Genomic DNA, 16,094 nt, shown 5'->3' on the forward strand with positions numbered 1-16,094 from the left:
ACAAAATAGTAATTTCAAAAACATATTAGATTGAGCCTTGATCTATCCCACTGCGGGATCAATGGAGAATGTCGAGCGGCCCACAACACGCAGGGGCTCGACCAGAATCCATTTTGTGTCAGCGGGTGGTTATGGAGGGTAAAAAAGTTTGATAAAGCTCTTTGTTTGGCTAACGACCGTCCTTTCAGTGTGTGACATTTGATATGATTCAAATAAAGAGATTGGACTTTAGCGCCCCCTGCTGCCGCTCCTGCACTGATATGAAAGTGCTTAACAAAAATGCCACTACTGTTTGTCACCTGCAATGACAAGCCAATGCTCTTTTGACTGTTGTTACCAAAGAAATCCTTACTAGCATCTGCGCAGCTCGGTACATTGTAAACTAATACGTAATGTATGGTAGATACTAAAGATAAAAGCTCAAATGAATTTATTATCCAAGTAATTACAATAACAAACCTTCTTTAAACTGTTTGCTGTAAGAGTGGGCAACTGTAATACTATAACTAGGACAGAGGCAAAGGAACCATATTTAAAGTGCCTCTGACAGGTTGGACAACTAATTTAACTAAAATGCAGTTACATATTTAACATTTTTGTAGAAAAATTATAAAATGTTATCCCAGAATTTAAATTGTTTTAGGTTTATATTTTCACTTCTTGTTTGTAATTGATGACATCACATTAGGAAATTACCCAGCAAACACTGGGCAAAAACCAATCTAATCACTTTTTTTTTTTTTTTTTTATGAAAATACATGAGAATGACTTTATTTAGTTGAATTATGTTCAGAATGTTGAAAAAAGTAGTCTCTTTAGTGTAAATTATGCATAGAGTTTGTCCCTAGTGTGATGTCACTTCCTGTCATTTCTACAGATTTCTCAACTTTCTTCCACAAATACTTACTCGATTGGTGTAAAACTATAATTTATATGTACAACAGGTATATTTACACCAAATAATGTCAAAATTAGACAACTGTAAAAACCTATCATACGCACTTTAAGTTTGTGATTTGAAATGGAATAAACATAAACACATGTTGAAATCAAATGCCGCTTTTACTGACAACAAATGTAATGCTTATTCATCCTTAGTTACAAAAAGTCTGTCTGGGTTGCCAGTTTCAATGACTAAATTCCTGCTTTTCTGATTTAAATCCTCAAGTTTTAAACCTCGGCACTGTTCAATTTGCGTTGTGTCTCAGTATTTTCGGAATGTATATTAAAGAGCTCTTTTACTGCCTTAATATACAAGGTAATTAAGCAGTCGTTTAAATATGCGCATCACATACAGTGTAATCATAAGGCATAATCCATCTCTTATTGAATTCCAGATGCATTTCATTGCGACGAAGGAAAACAAAAATCAACACCCTACTTTTAAATCAAAACATATAGCGAGCCAAATTGTTTCTAATGATTCTGCGTTCTGGCACCGTGCTGCGCTAAAGAACAAACAAATCAAAATTAAAGCTCTCCCAAACTTTTGACTGTCAGTGTGACGTGCGCGCGGAGGATAAATCGAAACAAATGCGGCGAATTAGCTGTGCAGACCAGACCTTGGCAGACGCTCGCGCTGTTGCAGCCCAGTGACTTCCTCATTTAGATCATAACCAGGCGAGATGACAACAGCGCTTATGAGGCGGCGGTCCAAGCGCGCTTTTACACAGCGGCGGAGATTACGTGGCCGGCGTTGATGCAGATTTGATCACACACGGGCTGAGGTCACGGCCTGTGCTTGTGCTGCGTCTGTGCACACGAGGTCGTCCCATCACAGTGAGCTGGAAGAGGATTCAGATAAAAGTGCATACGACAGGTTTTCATGTTTTGTTTTTTTGATTATGACTTTGTTTGGTGGGACGTAACGGTATATTTGTCATAGTTCCACATCAGCTACGTGGCATATTGTGAAGAAAAAAACTGAAAGTATTGCGGAGTTCTAAAAAGGAATCCGTTTAACTCTGAATCAGAGTTAAGTGAACGAAATTCACAAACGTAGGAACTTGTTTCGACGTTAAGGTGCAACACGCAACAATGGATGATAATAGTAGCAAATCCTATGAACTCAAATAATGATATTAGCAAATCATATAAAATCAAATAATAATAATAATAATAGTAGCAAAGTATATTAAATAAATAATCATAATAAAAGCAAAGTATATAAATTCAAATAATAATAATAGCAAAGTATATCAAATCAAATTAAAATAATAGCAAAGTATATAAAAACAAATAAGGCATGCATAAATTAAGAGTTTAAATGAAACTATACAATTTAAAAAATAAACTTGGTCTTAGTATGTACACCAAAGCTACAGATGGTTGTAAATAGTGTAATTTATACAAACATTTTCGTCCAAAATGCAGGAACAATTTACTCTCGAGGGTCAGGGTCGTTTAACATAATAAAGGTGTCGGTATTTTAAATATTTTAGTTGAATAAGAACTATTGGAAAACATTTAAGAAATGCTTGATACGATACAAGAATTACCCAAATAATCACATTATTGGACAATTGTATACATTTTTTTGGCATCATCAAAAAGCATCTGGAGTAATTATACCAGCTCAATCTGTAGAATGTCCTTCCTGCTCTCGTCACCATTTTATGCAACACTGTCCTGTCCAATGAAGCCTACGGGCCAAAAACCCTGTAAGAATATGAGGAATATGAGGAATATGAATATTTGTACTTGCCCATGTAGCAGAGTGGATCGTGTGGGTTTTATTACTATTTTTAACTTTAGCTGAAACCAAACAGCATAAACAGCCAAACAACACCTGAGACCGGCTGCGTTCACACTGCAGGTCCAACACACAGATCACATTTCCCTGACATTTGCTCAGGAAGAAAACAGGTGCCACATACTTTTTATTGGAAAAGACGAAAATTAAACAGATAAACCTTCAAACGCCTGCCAGACAACGCTGAAAGGATTTTGTAAAGTGAAACAAAGATACCATATCAAATTTTGCCAATCAAAGACAAAAGATAAAGGAGTCAACAGCCTGAATAAATGGTGCTTAGTCCGTCTCATAATGTGACAGCAAAAGTCCTAGATTTGTCCTATTTCTTCTCCACATCAGACACTTAGGGACTCATGGAATCACACGTGAATTTTTTTTTATTTGCAATGTGAACTGCCTCTGAAAAGAAAACAGATTTGTGAAAAAATCTGAATTGAAGGTCAAGAGCTGCTGTGTCAGGGACCAATTAGAATGAGGCACGGAAGTTTGTTGTTGAATAGACCGAGGCAAGGATTATAAGTATTTGCATGGTAGAATTGATTAAATGAGTTGCTTGTAATAGTGAGAGTTCTATAGGTACTCCATTTTCACCCGTCGATCCATCACAGTTCATACTTTATCCAAGGTAAAGTTAGTCTTGTTCACAAAGTTGTTGCACTTTGAGGACATTGCATGGTGGTTACCAAAAGATAAGAGGACAAAAACACCTCCTGGACATCTCAGTGACAAGTGATTAGCGCTTGGCTGATGTCGACGTTTTGGCCACAAACCATCGCACAGCTCGGCCTGGAAACTAGCACCACAACACCTTAAAAGTTTAGAAATACCAATTAGTTAGACAGGAAAAGTGCAACCAACAGACAAGACTAGGTTTTCTATACTACCTGACGATGAAGCGCAATGAGAGACAACAGCTAATCAGAGCAGAGCAGAGTGAGGTCAGAGGGCACGCGATGTGAGGGGAGAGCTTATATTGACTGAGCGCTGACACAAACAGCCAATTGAAGTCAACCTTTTAAGTGGCAGAGCCCGTCTGCCGGCTGTACTGCCGCACACAGAAATGAGCCAAGCCAGTGGTTCTGTCCAAGCTTTGTTTCATAATCCAATTGTCCCCGAGTTAACTCCCGAAGGGATTATTTAGTGTTTATAAATCTGTTTATTCATGTAATAGCAATTATATCCTCTATAAGTTCTTGTTTTAATAATACATGAATATCCCTAAATTGTATTTACCTGACATCACAGCAATCACTGTAGATCAACATGGAGCTGGAGACAGAATTCTGCCCCACAGAAACAAAGAGAACGTGTCTCCTCAAGTCTCTCTCGAAACTCTGTAAACAAAGTGAGAAATGTAGGAGTAATAATGGACTCGGACCTGAATTTCAAAAGCTATATCAATTCAATGACATCAGTAGATTATTTTCCATCTGAAAAACTAAAATATAGTTTCTAAACCAGACTTGGAGAGACTTATCCATGTGTTTGTCTCCAGTAGATTAGACTGTAACGGCTGCTCACTGGTCTCTCCAAACGAGCTGTAAAACAGCTGCAGTACATCCAGAACGCTGCTGCTCGGGTCCTGACAAGAACCAAGAAGTATGATCACATTAGTCCTGTTCTCAGGTCTCTGCACTGCCCCCTGTGGCTCAGAGAAGAGATAATAATCCTGCTGGTGCCAGAGTCAGGATTAAACATGGGGAATCTGCATTCCAGTTTCATGGGGCAAAGGTCTGGATTAGCCTTCTCCAGGTTGTGAGACAGGCCCTTGACCCGGCGGTGTTTAAATCTAAGCTAAAGACTGTTTGGTTTGGCCGAGCATATGACTGAGATACTTTTATCTGTTTTTTCTATTTTAACTAAAATGTAATGTGTTTTTATTGATTTATTTGACTTATACCGTATTGTTTTTTCCCATGTGTTTTCAACATTGTAAAACACTTTGAATTGCATTTTTGTACAAATTGTGCTCTACAAATAAAATGTGATTGATTTCCCTGGTAGAATTCACTGTTTCACTGTCTGATGACACATTTGTTAACCTGGTTTATGGTTCATATCACTGTAATTACAATGCCTAACAACTTGAAATTAAAACTGACAAAGTTCAACACATTTCCTGTCAGGATAAAAAAAAAATGAAATATTTCTTTTAAGTTAGATTCAGAAAGTGGTGCCTTTTAAAAGATTAGAATTGAAGATTTCTGGTAATTGTTTCTTTTCTTATTCATTTTTTATTTGTTATTGAAGCTCAACACTCATGGATTTGTATTTGGACATTCAGTAAATCACCCTTAGAGCTAAACAAGCCCCAAATCAAATTCTAGAACGTGAACGTCGTCTTTTCACTATCCAAACGGCATAATTGGAAAACATTTAAGAAAAGTTTGATTCTAATCCACTTTTGACTTCAACAAAAGCACCAATCTCGTCCTTAAAAAGCAAGGTGCAAAAACAACACAACGGTACAATTTTTCCAACCCATCCGAAGGGTAAGCGATTTCGTGACTTTGAGCTCGGCGTTCTTTAACCGCCTCGGAAATGAAGCTGATTAGCGGTGGCGGTGGGAGGCACGGCGCGCGGCACATCCTCTGCCCCGTTCTTTTGATGTTGTTGTTTTTGTGCGTTGCGCCGCCCCGTCATTTGAATATCACACGTCGCGGGGGCTCCTACTCGGCCACTCGCTGCGCCTTTGTTGCCGTGATTAAAGCAGGTGTCGCGCGGGGTTGTGTTCGTTAATGACAGTTTGCATTTAAATAGCTGTCACTCGGCTGTCAGGGGGAGGGAGGCAGGGCAAAATGTTTGTTTCCGAGCGGTCTCCGACGTATTCGCCATGCATCTTTTTTACATAAGCTTAACCTAGCTTTGTAAATGAGTCGGGGGAAAGTTGCGGGCGATACCTGGTTTAGAAGTCGAGATGTGATGAAACTTTAAAAGGGGCGGGAAAGCGCGAGCTCTAACCCAGATCAAAAGTGTTGACTTGTTAGGATTTGTTTACCGCCGAGTGCTTTCTGAATGCCTCTTGTTCTTGTTGTTACATAGAAACGAGAAGGAATGCAAAGGAGGGAAAGGACTTTAGATCTGAAAGACGTTTTGACCGTTAAATCAGTCTTAAAAGCAAAAACGTTTCCATGTTTGGAGGATATAAATAGAAATGCGCTGTCTGTCATTGACGTGGGATTTTTCTTTCAATGTTTCTGTCAAAGATGTCAAAGGAGTCGATGGAGCAGCAACTAGCTTTAGTAGTTCACCAGCGCATTCAAATTCTTCTCTAATAATGTCGTTTTTTTTATTACAAATGCTTTCTGTTTGTACATCATGCAATTAGATTTAATCCGTTGATATGATTAGGCCTGGCAAAATATATTTCTGTACCACTTTATAATAACTACACCTTCATTTTCCTTAACAAAGAATGAAACAAGACTTAATTCATAATGGACAAATACTTTATTAAGCATGATTCAGGCTCAGTAACTACTTAATTAAGGTTAAGATTTGGGTTAAGAGGTTTTTTTTTCCAGAGGGTCAGATTTTTGAAGGACCAAGGCTTCTGGGCCGGAGGTGCACAACGCGACACTGCTGTACAATCATTTTGGGTCGCACAAGAAATAATATACAATAAATAACACAATAAATGTAGTTAATTCAGTACAATAACTACTGATGGATTGAATGTATAGAGTCAAATTCCAAACAAAATGCTGTAGCCCATCCAAGACTGAACCAGAATTAAACTAGGACTAGACTTGTTCCAACCAGATCTGAACCAGGAATAACCCTGAACCAAACCAGGTCTAAACTAGTGCCAACCCAGAATGCTAACCAAGATTATTATTATTATTTTTTTTTTTGAGATGGGGTGTGGGCCGGATTAAATCGCTTGGCGGGCCTGATTTGGCTCCCGGGCCTTATGTTGGATAGCCCTGTGTTAGAGTATTATGTACGTAGTTACTGAGCCTCATTCTTAAACTATTAAATAGTTTAAGAATGAGGCTCAGTAACTTTGTGCACTATGAATTAAGTCTTTGTTCATGCTTTACTAAGGCAGGAATAAGTGTAGTTATTACCAATATTTCTATAACCTTTTTTATTAGTGAGTTAATTGTGGCCAATGAGGGAACACCTTTGGGCGCTCTATGAATTGAGACCATTTACTATTATTCTGTTTTTACTGTTCAGTGTCATTTTAAATACATGTCATAATTGTCAGGAGTCACAAAACGGCAGGCAAGAACCCAATAGCACGACACAGGAAACAGTTCTGGTTTAGGGTATTTATTACCAGCAGAGATCAAAACAAGGTCGTAACGCGTAGCAAGCAAATCCAGAATAGGGCAGAGGCAAAAGAGAAGGTCCAAAGTCCAAAAGGGCAGGTCAAAACAGGAACAGGCAGGATCAGAATCAGGATGACAGGTGCTGGGAGCTACGGAAACACACAAGACAATCTGGCAAAGAACTGAGGGAAATGGGCCGGTGCATATACTGAGGCGGGGCAGGCCAGGTAAATGAGATCAGGCATTAGTGCAGAGCAGGAGAGCGTGGCAGAGTCTGCTCTCTGATTGGCTGTAGTGGCACTGAAGGGGATTGACCAATGAAGAAACAACTAAAGCCTGGCTGAAGTTGTGACAATAATGACTATTGCCATGAGCAACCCACACCATTCATTGCTGTAAAAGGCTTCAAATTGGTTATAGATTTTTCGACAAACACTTCATTTAACTCCTCGTATATACCATAGCTGTCTTCACAATAAAAACGTTGGCTGACTAATATTTGAGTTCACGCCGCTTTATAGAGGCGCTAGCACGTTAGCGGTAAGGTCGGAACATAGTGAAATGAATCATTTGCAGTTATGAGGAAAAAATAAAGTTGCAGTTGTCAAGTCAAATAGAAGTTATACTACTGTACATTGTAAAATCGATAACAATATTTTCAATAGTTTGCACATTGACCAAAAGGTGAGTGGTTCAATATCTGTTTTTTCTGTTTTTGTCTCTTTGCCTTCCATGACGGTGTGCAAAGGTGTATAAATAAATATAAAAGTTAATTGTTCCAAAGGAGGTCAAAAAGCACTATTCAGGTGTCAAGTGTCTGGTAAATGCAACATTTCGAGGACTTTTTTAACTTTCAATAGATGTTTTATTTAATATTGTTAATCGCTATGGCAACAGTCCATAGATGTCGAAATCTTGAGCATATGACCCTTTACACCCGAACTTCCTTTTATTGTGCCTATGATCAGGATATTACTTAGATCATGTTAATAATCTTCAAAAAGAAGAAATTCAAATGAAATGGTTTAATAAGTAGCTCATCTTGCATTTGTTTCCACTACAAATGTTTTTACTACTCAACAATACCTTGAGCGAGGTCACCTTTTCGTCTCCATGGAGATTGATATTATGTTTAATGCAGTACTGTGGAACATTCCTGACAAAGCAATATCATCTCTACGGAGACAAAAAAGAGGTGTACCTTCTGCAAGAAAAGTTACATAGTACTCCTTTAAATATAGAAATCCACTTTAGATGATTTATTTATTTCCAGCCAAGTATTAAATTGCGTGTACATTCAATCAAGGTATTTGAATTTTTTTTATGCTATTATATTGTTCACTCACAATGGTAATAAACCTTTTTCTGATTTCTGATTCTGAAGTATTGGTGTGTTTCAGATGCACAATTCCCATTGTATTTATACTACTTTTTGATGTAATGGTCTATTTATAGCTCACTATTAGAAATAATCTGGGTCTTTCTATTGAATATTTCTTAAATAAATATGATAGTGAAAACTAGTCCCTGCGACGAGTTGGCCACTGTCCAGGGTGTACCCCGCCTAAGGCCCAAAGTCACTGGGATTAGGCTCCAGTCACCCGCGACCCCGAAAGGGAACAAGCGGTAGAAAATGGATGAATGAATGAAAACTGGCTCATGGAAGTATTACATCATCACATTATACTGTACAATCTGAAACCCATCAAAAACAGTCCTTATTAAAAACATGAAGCTTGCCAAAACTAATTTAGTGTTAAACATGCAAAACATTGAAGTGCATGTGAAAGGTGTAGTGCCTGTGGTAAATACTGAACGTAGATTTTTATCAGTCAAGTGAAAAAGTTAAAACAGAATAATTCTACCTGTCTCATCAAGATAATATTTCCATCCAAAATGCAGAGACAGTTCAAGCACAAGGAGCACAATTCTAACATTAATTTAACAAAATAAAGCTGCTGAATCATAAATATTGTGTAAGTCCGTTTTGGTCCTTGTTCACAGTCGGGTTATGGAAATACCCATCCATCCATCCATTTTCTGCCGCTTTATCCGGGGCCGGGTCGCGGGGGCAGCAGTCTGAGCAGGGACTCCCAGACTTCCTTCTCCCCAGACACTTCCTCTAACTCCTCCGGGGGGATCCCGAGGCGTTCCCAGGCCAGCCGAGAGACATAGTCTCTCCAGCGTGTCCTGGGTCTTCCCCGGGGCCTCTTCCCGGTGGGACATGCCTGAAACACCTCCCGAGGGAGGCGCCCAGGAGGCATCCGGAACAGATGCCCGAGCCACCTCAGCTGGCTCCTCTCGACGTGGAGGAGCAGCGGCTCTACTCCGAGCTCCCCCCGTGTGGCCGAGCTCCTCACCTTATCTCTAAGGGAGCGCCCAGCCACACGGCGGAGGAAACTCATTTCGACCGCTTGTATCCGCGATCTTGTTCTTTCGGCCACTACCCAAAGCTCATGACCATAGGTGAGGGTAGGAACGTAGACCGACCGGTAAATTGAGAGCTTTGCCTTTCGGCTCAGCTCCCTCTTCACCACAACGGTCCGATGCAGCGACTGCATCACTGCAGCCGCTGCGCCGATCCGCCTGTCGATCTCACGCTCCATCCTTCACTCACTCGTGAACAAGACCCCGAGATACTTGAACTCCTCCACTTGGGGCAAGGACACCCCACCCACCTGAACAAGGCCGTTTACGTCGCCCGGATCGGCGTCACCGGGGCCCCATCCTGGAGCCAGGCCTGGGATGGGTGCTCGATGGCGAGCGCCTGGTGGCCGGGTCTTACCCCACGGGGCCCGGCCGGGCACAGCCCGAAGGAGCGACGTGGGGCCGCCCTCCCGTGGGCCCACCACCCGCAGGAGGATCCATAAGGGGCCGGTGCAGAGAGATCTGGGCGGCAGTCGACGGCAGGGGCCTCGGCGACCAGATCTCCAGACACAGAGACTAACTCTGGGGACATGGAATGTCACCTCGCTGGGGGGGAAAGAGCCTGAGCTTGTGCGGGAGGTTGAGCGATACCGACTAGATATAGTCGGCCTCACCTCCACGCACATTTTGGGCTCTGGAACCCATCTCCTCGAGAGGGGCTGGACGCTCCACTTCTCTGGTGTTGCCCGCGGGGAGAGGCGGCGGGCTGGTGTGGGCTTGCTTATAGCCCCTCAGCTCAGCCGCCACGTGTTGGAGTTTACCCCAGTGAACGAGAGGGTCGCGTCCCTCCGCCTTCGGGTGGGGGACAGGTCTCTCACTGTTGTGGCGGCCTACGGGCCGAACAGCAGTGCAGAGTACCCGGCCTTCTTGGAGTCCTTGGGAGGGGTACTGGACAGTGCACCGACCGGGGACTCCGTTGTTCTACTGGGGGACTTCAACGCCCACGTGGGCAATGACAGTGACACCTGGGGAGGGGTGATCGGGAAGAACGGCTTCCCCGATCTGAACCCGAGCGGTGTTCAGTTATTGGACTTCAGTGCTAGCCACGGATTATCCATAACGAACACCATGTTCAAGCACAAGGGTGTCCATCAGTGCACATGGCACCAGGACACCCTAGGCCGGAGGTCAATGATCGACTTTGTTGTCGTGTCATCTGACCTCCGGCCGAGTGTCTTGGACACTCGGGTGAAGAGAGGGGCAGAGTTGGATCCGCTGGCGGAGGAGGAAGCCGGACAGACTTGGCAGACCCAAGCGCATTGTGAGGGTCTGTTGGGAACGTCTTGTGGAGCCCTCTGTCAGTAGGGTATTCAACTCGCACCTCCGGGAGAGCTTCTCCCATGTCCCGGGGGAGGTTGGGGACATTGAGTCCGAGTGGACCATGTTCTCCGCCTCCATTGTTGATGCAGCTGCTCGGAGCTGTGGTTGCAAGGTCTCCGGTGCCTGTCGTGGCGGCAACCCCCGAACCCGGTGGTGGACACCGGAAGTAAGGGATGCCGTCAGACTGAAGAAGGAGGCCTATCAGGCCACTCTGGCTTGTGGGTCTCCTGAGGTCATCGACAGGTATCGGCAGGCCAAGCGAGCCGTGGCTCGTGCTGTCGCAGAGGCAAAAACCCGGGCCTGGGAGGAGTTCGGGAAGGCCATGGAGGAGGACTATCGGTCGGCACCAAAGAAATTCTGGCAAACCGTCCGGCGCCTCAGGAGGGGGAAGCAGTGCCTCGCCAACATCGTTTATGGTGCGGGTGGAGGCCTGCTGACCTCGACTGGGGATGTCGTCGGACGGTGGAAGGAATACTTTGAGGATCTCCTTAATCCCTCAGTCACGTCTTCCGAAGAGGAAGTAGAGACCGGGACTCGGAGGCTGGCTCATCCATCACCCAAGCTGAAGTCACTGAGGTTGTTCGCAAACTCCTCGGTGGCAGGGCTCTGGGGGTGGATGAGATCCGCCCTGAGTACCTAAAGTATCTGGATGTTGTAGGACTGTCTTGGTTAACACGTCTCTGCAACATCGCGTGGCGGTCGGGGACCGTGCCTCTGGACTGGCAGACCGGGGTGGTGGTCCCTCTGTTTAAGAAGGGTGTGTTCCAACTACAGAGGGATCACACTCCTCAGCCTCCCGGGTAAGGTCTATTCCAAGGTACTGGAGAGGAGAATCCGACCGATAGTCGAACCTCGGATTCAGGAGGAGCAGAGTGGTTTTCGTCCCGGTCGTGGAACACTGGACCAGCTCTATACCCTCCATCGGGTGCTCGAGGGTTCATGGGAGTTTGCCCAACCAGTCCACATGTGCTTTGTGGATCTGGAGAAGGCTTTCGACCGTGTCCCTCGGGGTGTCCTTTGGGGGGTGCTCCGGGAGTACGGGGTCCGGGGCCCTTTGCTCAGGGCTGTCCGGTCCCTGTATGACCGGAGCAGGAGCTGTGTTCGCATTGCCGGCAGTAAGTCAGACCTGTTCCCAGTTCATGTTGGACTCCGCCAGGGCTGCCCTTTGTCACCGGTTCTATTCATAATTTTTATGGACAGAATTTCTAGGCGCAGTCAGGGGTCGGAGGGTGTCCGGTTTGGGGACCACAGGATCTCATCTCTGCTGTTTGCAGACGATGTTGTCCTGATGGCTCCATCAAACCCGGACCTGCAACATGCACTGGGACGGTTTGCAGCCGAGTGTGAAGTGGCTGGGATGAGAATCAGCACCTCCAAATCCGAGGCCATGGTTCTCGACCGGAAAAAGGTGGCTTGCCCTCTTCAGGTTATGGAAATACCTAAAATAAAATGATTTAACGTTCAGTTTTTTTCTTCTTATACTATATTTGTTTAGCAATGTTTTAGTGAAATAAGTAGTCCAACGGCATGTTATGTGCAATTATAAGTTAACATTGATTTATGCTGCAAAATCTCAGCAAACAACACAAATAAAACAAGGAGCGCCAAATGTGTACAATTATATGCGGGGTTATTTATCATACTTGCAAGTAGATTTTTTAAACTTTGGTTTGGTGCTATGTAATTCAGACCAGTTTGTTGTTGAAAAAGCCTTGTCTTTTTTGCATTTTGCCTCAATCAATCCATGTAATATAACTTCTGGTGAACATTTGCAGTAAAAATAACAACGGAAGAACACAAAACTCCAAAAGTAAAGTTGTACAGAAAAACAAATCTAATTGAGTGAAGGAAACAACCTGGACTTGTTGTGCCTTGGCTTTATCCCGTGCAGAAATTGAGATGATTTTGGTGTCGGGGGCTGACACCGATTCCTGGTTTGTACATTTGGAAAGCCCTCTTGAGTCCTCTGCTGTATATGTCATGTTCCCTAAAGTTTTCCCCTGCATTTTAAAGTGTGTTTGCAAACGGGATGTAGTTCACTGAGACAGCCCGGTGGAACAGTGGAACATGCTCTTAGTGGGACGTGACAAGCGCGTGGCAAACCTGATGTGTGTGAAAACCATATCAGGCTTATTTCACCTCAGCACGTCCTATTAAGCACCGGAGAGTGGCACAGGCGATGCCATTTTGTTGGACTTTTTGTCATGTAGTAACACATTTTGAAGTGCGTGATCGTGATTTTACAACGATATTGAAACTGTGCCAAATAAAATAACCCAAACAATACTATTCTTTATGAACAATATCATTTAAAACATATGAGCAGCAATAAACTGACTGTGTAACTAAGTGGAAAGTGCAGGATTCCATAGAAATAGAGAGTTAAAACCATAGTCAGAGCATTCTTCAGAGATGGATACGTTTTATGCTAGGCTATGTAGAGACAATATTGATGCAAGCCCATCCACAGTATTTTTGGGCTTAAAGTTACACGGTGGCTTCAAGTAGTTAGTTAGTACCAAAAATGTGTTGTAGATATTACTTAGTTGACCCTCTGCCTCTTAAATGCTCTTGACGTGAGAGGCCCCACCCACAGCAGAGGGCACACTCTGGATCTTCTAATTACAAAGGGGTCTAATATTCTAAATGTCAATGTGGTCGATGCTGCTCTGTCTGATCATTTCTGTGTCTTCTTTGACCTGTCTGCTTTTCCCCAAACCACCGACTGGTCCTGCAGCTGTTCAGAGGAGACACATAAATGATAGCACAGGTGCACTGTTTATGGAAATCTCCATGTCTCATGTTCTAATGTAAATGACTTGTTGAACTCTGTTACATCTAGTGTTTTGAATGTTCTGGACACCATCGCCCCTATAAAGGCTAAAATGGTTTAAAATAAGCAGAAGGCGCCATGGAGAAATGATGATTGGGTCAGGGCACAGAAAAGGGAGTGCCGCAGGGCCGAACGGAAATGGTGCAAGTCAAAGCTCCAAGTTCAAAAAGAGATTTAGAGAGAGTTGTACATGTAAAACCTAATTGTATGTAGAACTATGAAACTTTTCTGAAATAATTGGAAGCTGCAGTAAAAGCAGCAGTAAAAACGTGTGTGTCCTGTTTGCCACAGTAAACAGATTAACAAACCCTCCAGCTCAGCTGCCATTATAACTAATATCCACATCTAAGTGTAAAGAGTTTGCATTATTCTTCTATGTTCAGAGCATTATACATTTCAAAACGCAAATAACAACCCTAAAACCACCAAGACACTTAGAGCTAACTCACTTTCCACCTGTAACTGATAAAACTGTCCATGAGATCATCACCAGTCTGAGTTCATCTACATGCTGCCTCCATGTGTTACACCCCAGATTTCTAAAGTCTGTGCTGAACAGTTTGTTAGCACCATTCACTCACATAGTTAACATGTTGCTTTAATCTGGAACGTTCCCAATGTCTTTGAAAAGATGAGCAGTCCTGATGCCGCAGAGTCATTACCGGCCCAGTTCTAATCTGACATTAAACGTCAGGCTATCAATTTTTGGGGCAAAGTCCTTAAAAAGGTTGTTTACCAACAGCTCACATATTTCCTCTTAATAAATAACTGCTAATAATTAATAATTAATATAATAACTTCAGACCGATAGTCGAACCTCGGATTCAGGAGGAGCAGAGTGGTTTTCGTCCCGGTCGTGGAACACTGGACCGGCTCTATACCCTCCATCGGGTGCTCGAGGGCTCATGGGAGTTTGCCCAACCAGTCCACATGTGCTTTGTGGATCTGGAGAAGGCTTTCGACCGTGTCCCTCGGGGTGTCCTTTGGGGGGTGCTCCGGGAGTACGGGGTCCGGGGCCCTTTGCTCAGGGCTGTCCGGTCCCTGTATGACCGGAGCAGGAGCTGTGTTCATTGCCGGCAGTAAGTCAGACCTGTTCCCAGTGCATGTTGGACTCCGCCAGGGCTGCCCTTTGTCACCGGTTCTGTTCATAATTTTTATGGACAGAATTTCTAGGCGCAGTCAGGGGCCGGAGGGTGTCCGGTTTGGGGACCACATGATCTCATCTCTGCTGTTTGCAGACGATGTTGTCCTGATGGCTCCATCAAACCCGGACCTGCAGCATGCACTGGGACGGTTTGCAGCCGAGTGTGAAGCGGCTGGAATGAGAATCAGCACCTCCAAATCCGAGGCCATGGTTCTCGACCGGAAAAAGGTGGCTTGCCCTCTCCAGGTGGGTGGGGAGTCCTTGCCCCAAGTGGAGGAGTTCAAGTATCTCGGGGTCTTGTTCACGAGTGAGGGAAGGATGGAGCGTGAGATCGACAGGCGGATCGGTGCAGCGGCTGCAGTGATGCAGTCGCTGCATCGGACCGTTGTGGTAAAGAGGGAGCTGAGCCGAAAGGCAAAGCTCTCTATTTACCGGTCGGTCTACGTTCCTGCCCTCACCTATGGTCATGAGCTTTGGGTAGTGACCGAAAGAACAAGATCGCAGATACAAGCGGTCAAAATGAGTTTCCTCCGCCGTGTGGCTGGGCGCTCCCTTAGAGATAAGGTGAGGAGCTCGGCCACACGGGGGGAGCTCGGAGTAGAGCCGCTGCTCCTCCACGTGGAGAGGAGCCAGCTGAGGTGGCTCGGGCATCTGTTCCGGATGCCTCCTGGGCGCCTCCCTCGGGAGGTGTTTCAGGCATGTCCCACCGGGAAGAGGTCCAGGGGAAGACCCAGGACACGCTGGAGAGACTTTGTCTCTCGGCTGGCCTGGGAACGCCTCGGGATCCCCCCGGAGGAGTTAGAGGAAGTGTCTGGGGAGAAGGAAGTCTGGGAGTCCCTGCTCAGACAGCTGCCCCCGCGACCCGGCCCCGGATAAAGCGGCAGAAGATGGATGGATGGATAATAACTTCAAGCACAAGGGTGGCCATTAGTGCAAGTGGTACCAGGACACCTTAGGCTGGAGGCTGATCATCGACTTTTTTTTTTTTTTCATTTGACCTTCGGTCGTGGGTCTTGGGCAATCGGGTGAATGCAGAGCTGTTGGCCCAAGTGTATTTTGTGGGTCTGTCAGCATCTTATGGAGCCCTCTTATCTGCAGTCTTCAACGCCCACCTCCAGGAGAGCTTCTCCTAGATCCTAGTTTTGAAAAACACTCTTAATAGAAAAACTCTTATAAACAAAAGCTCTTATAAACAAAACTCCTATTGACAGAACCTCTCATATTCTTAATAAGGAATAGAGGGGGAAAAAAATATATAGAATAAAATGAAAATAAAAATAGCTTGCATAAGACAAAATAATACTAATAATAGTGGTAAAGTGAACGCTCTTATTTACA

The sequence above is a fragment of the Eucyclogobius newberryi genome, unplaced genomic scaffold (genome assembly GCF_026437365.1).
Source record: "Eucyclogobius newberryi isolate DKJ021-1_F unplaced genomic scaffold, fEucNew1.0.hap1 SCAF_18, whole genome shotgun sequence".
Lineage (NCBI taxonomy): Eukaryota > Metazoa > Chordata > Actinopteri > Gobiiformes > Gobiidae > Eucyclogobius > Eucyclogobius newberryi.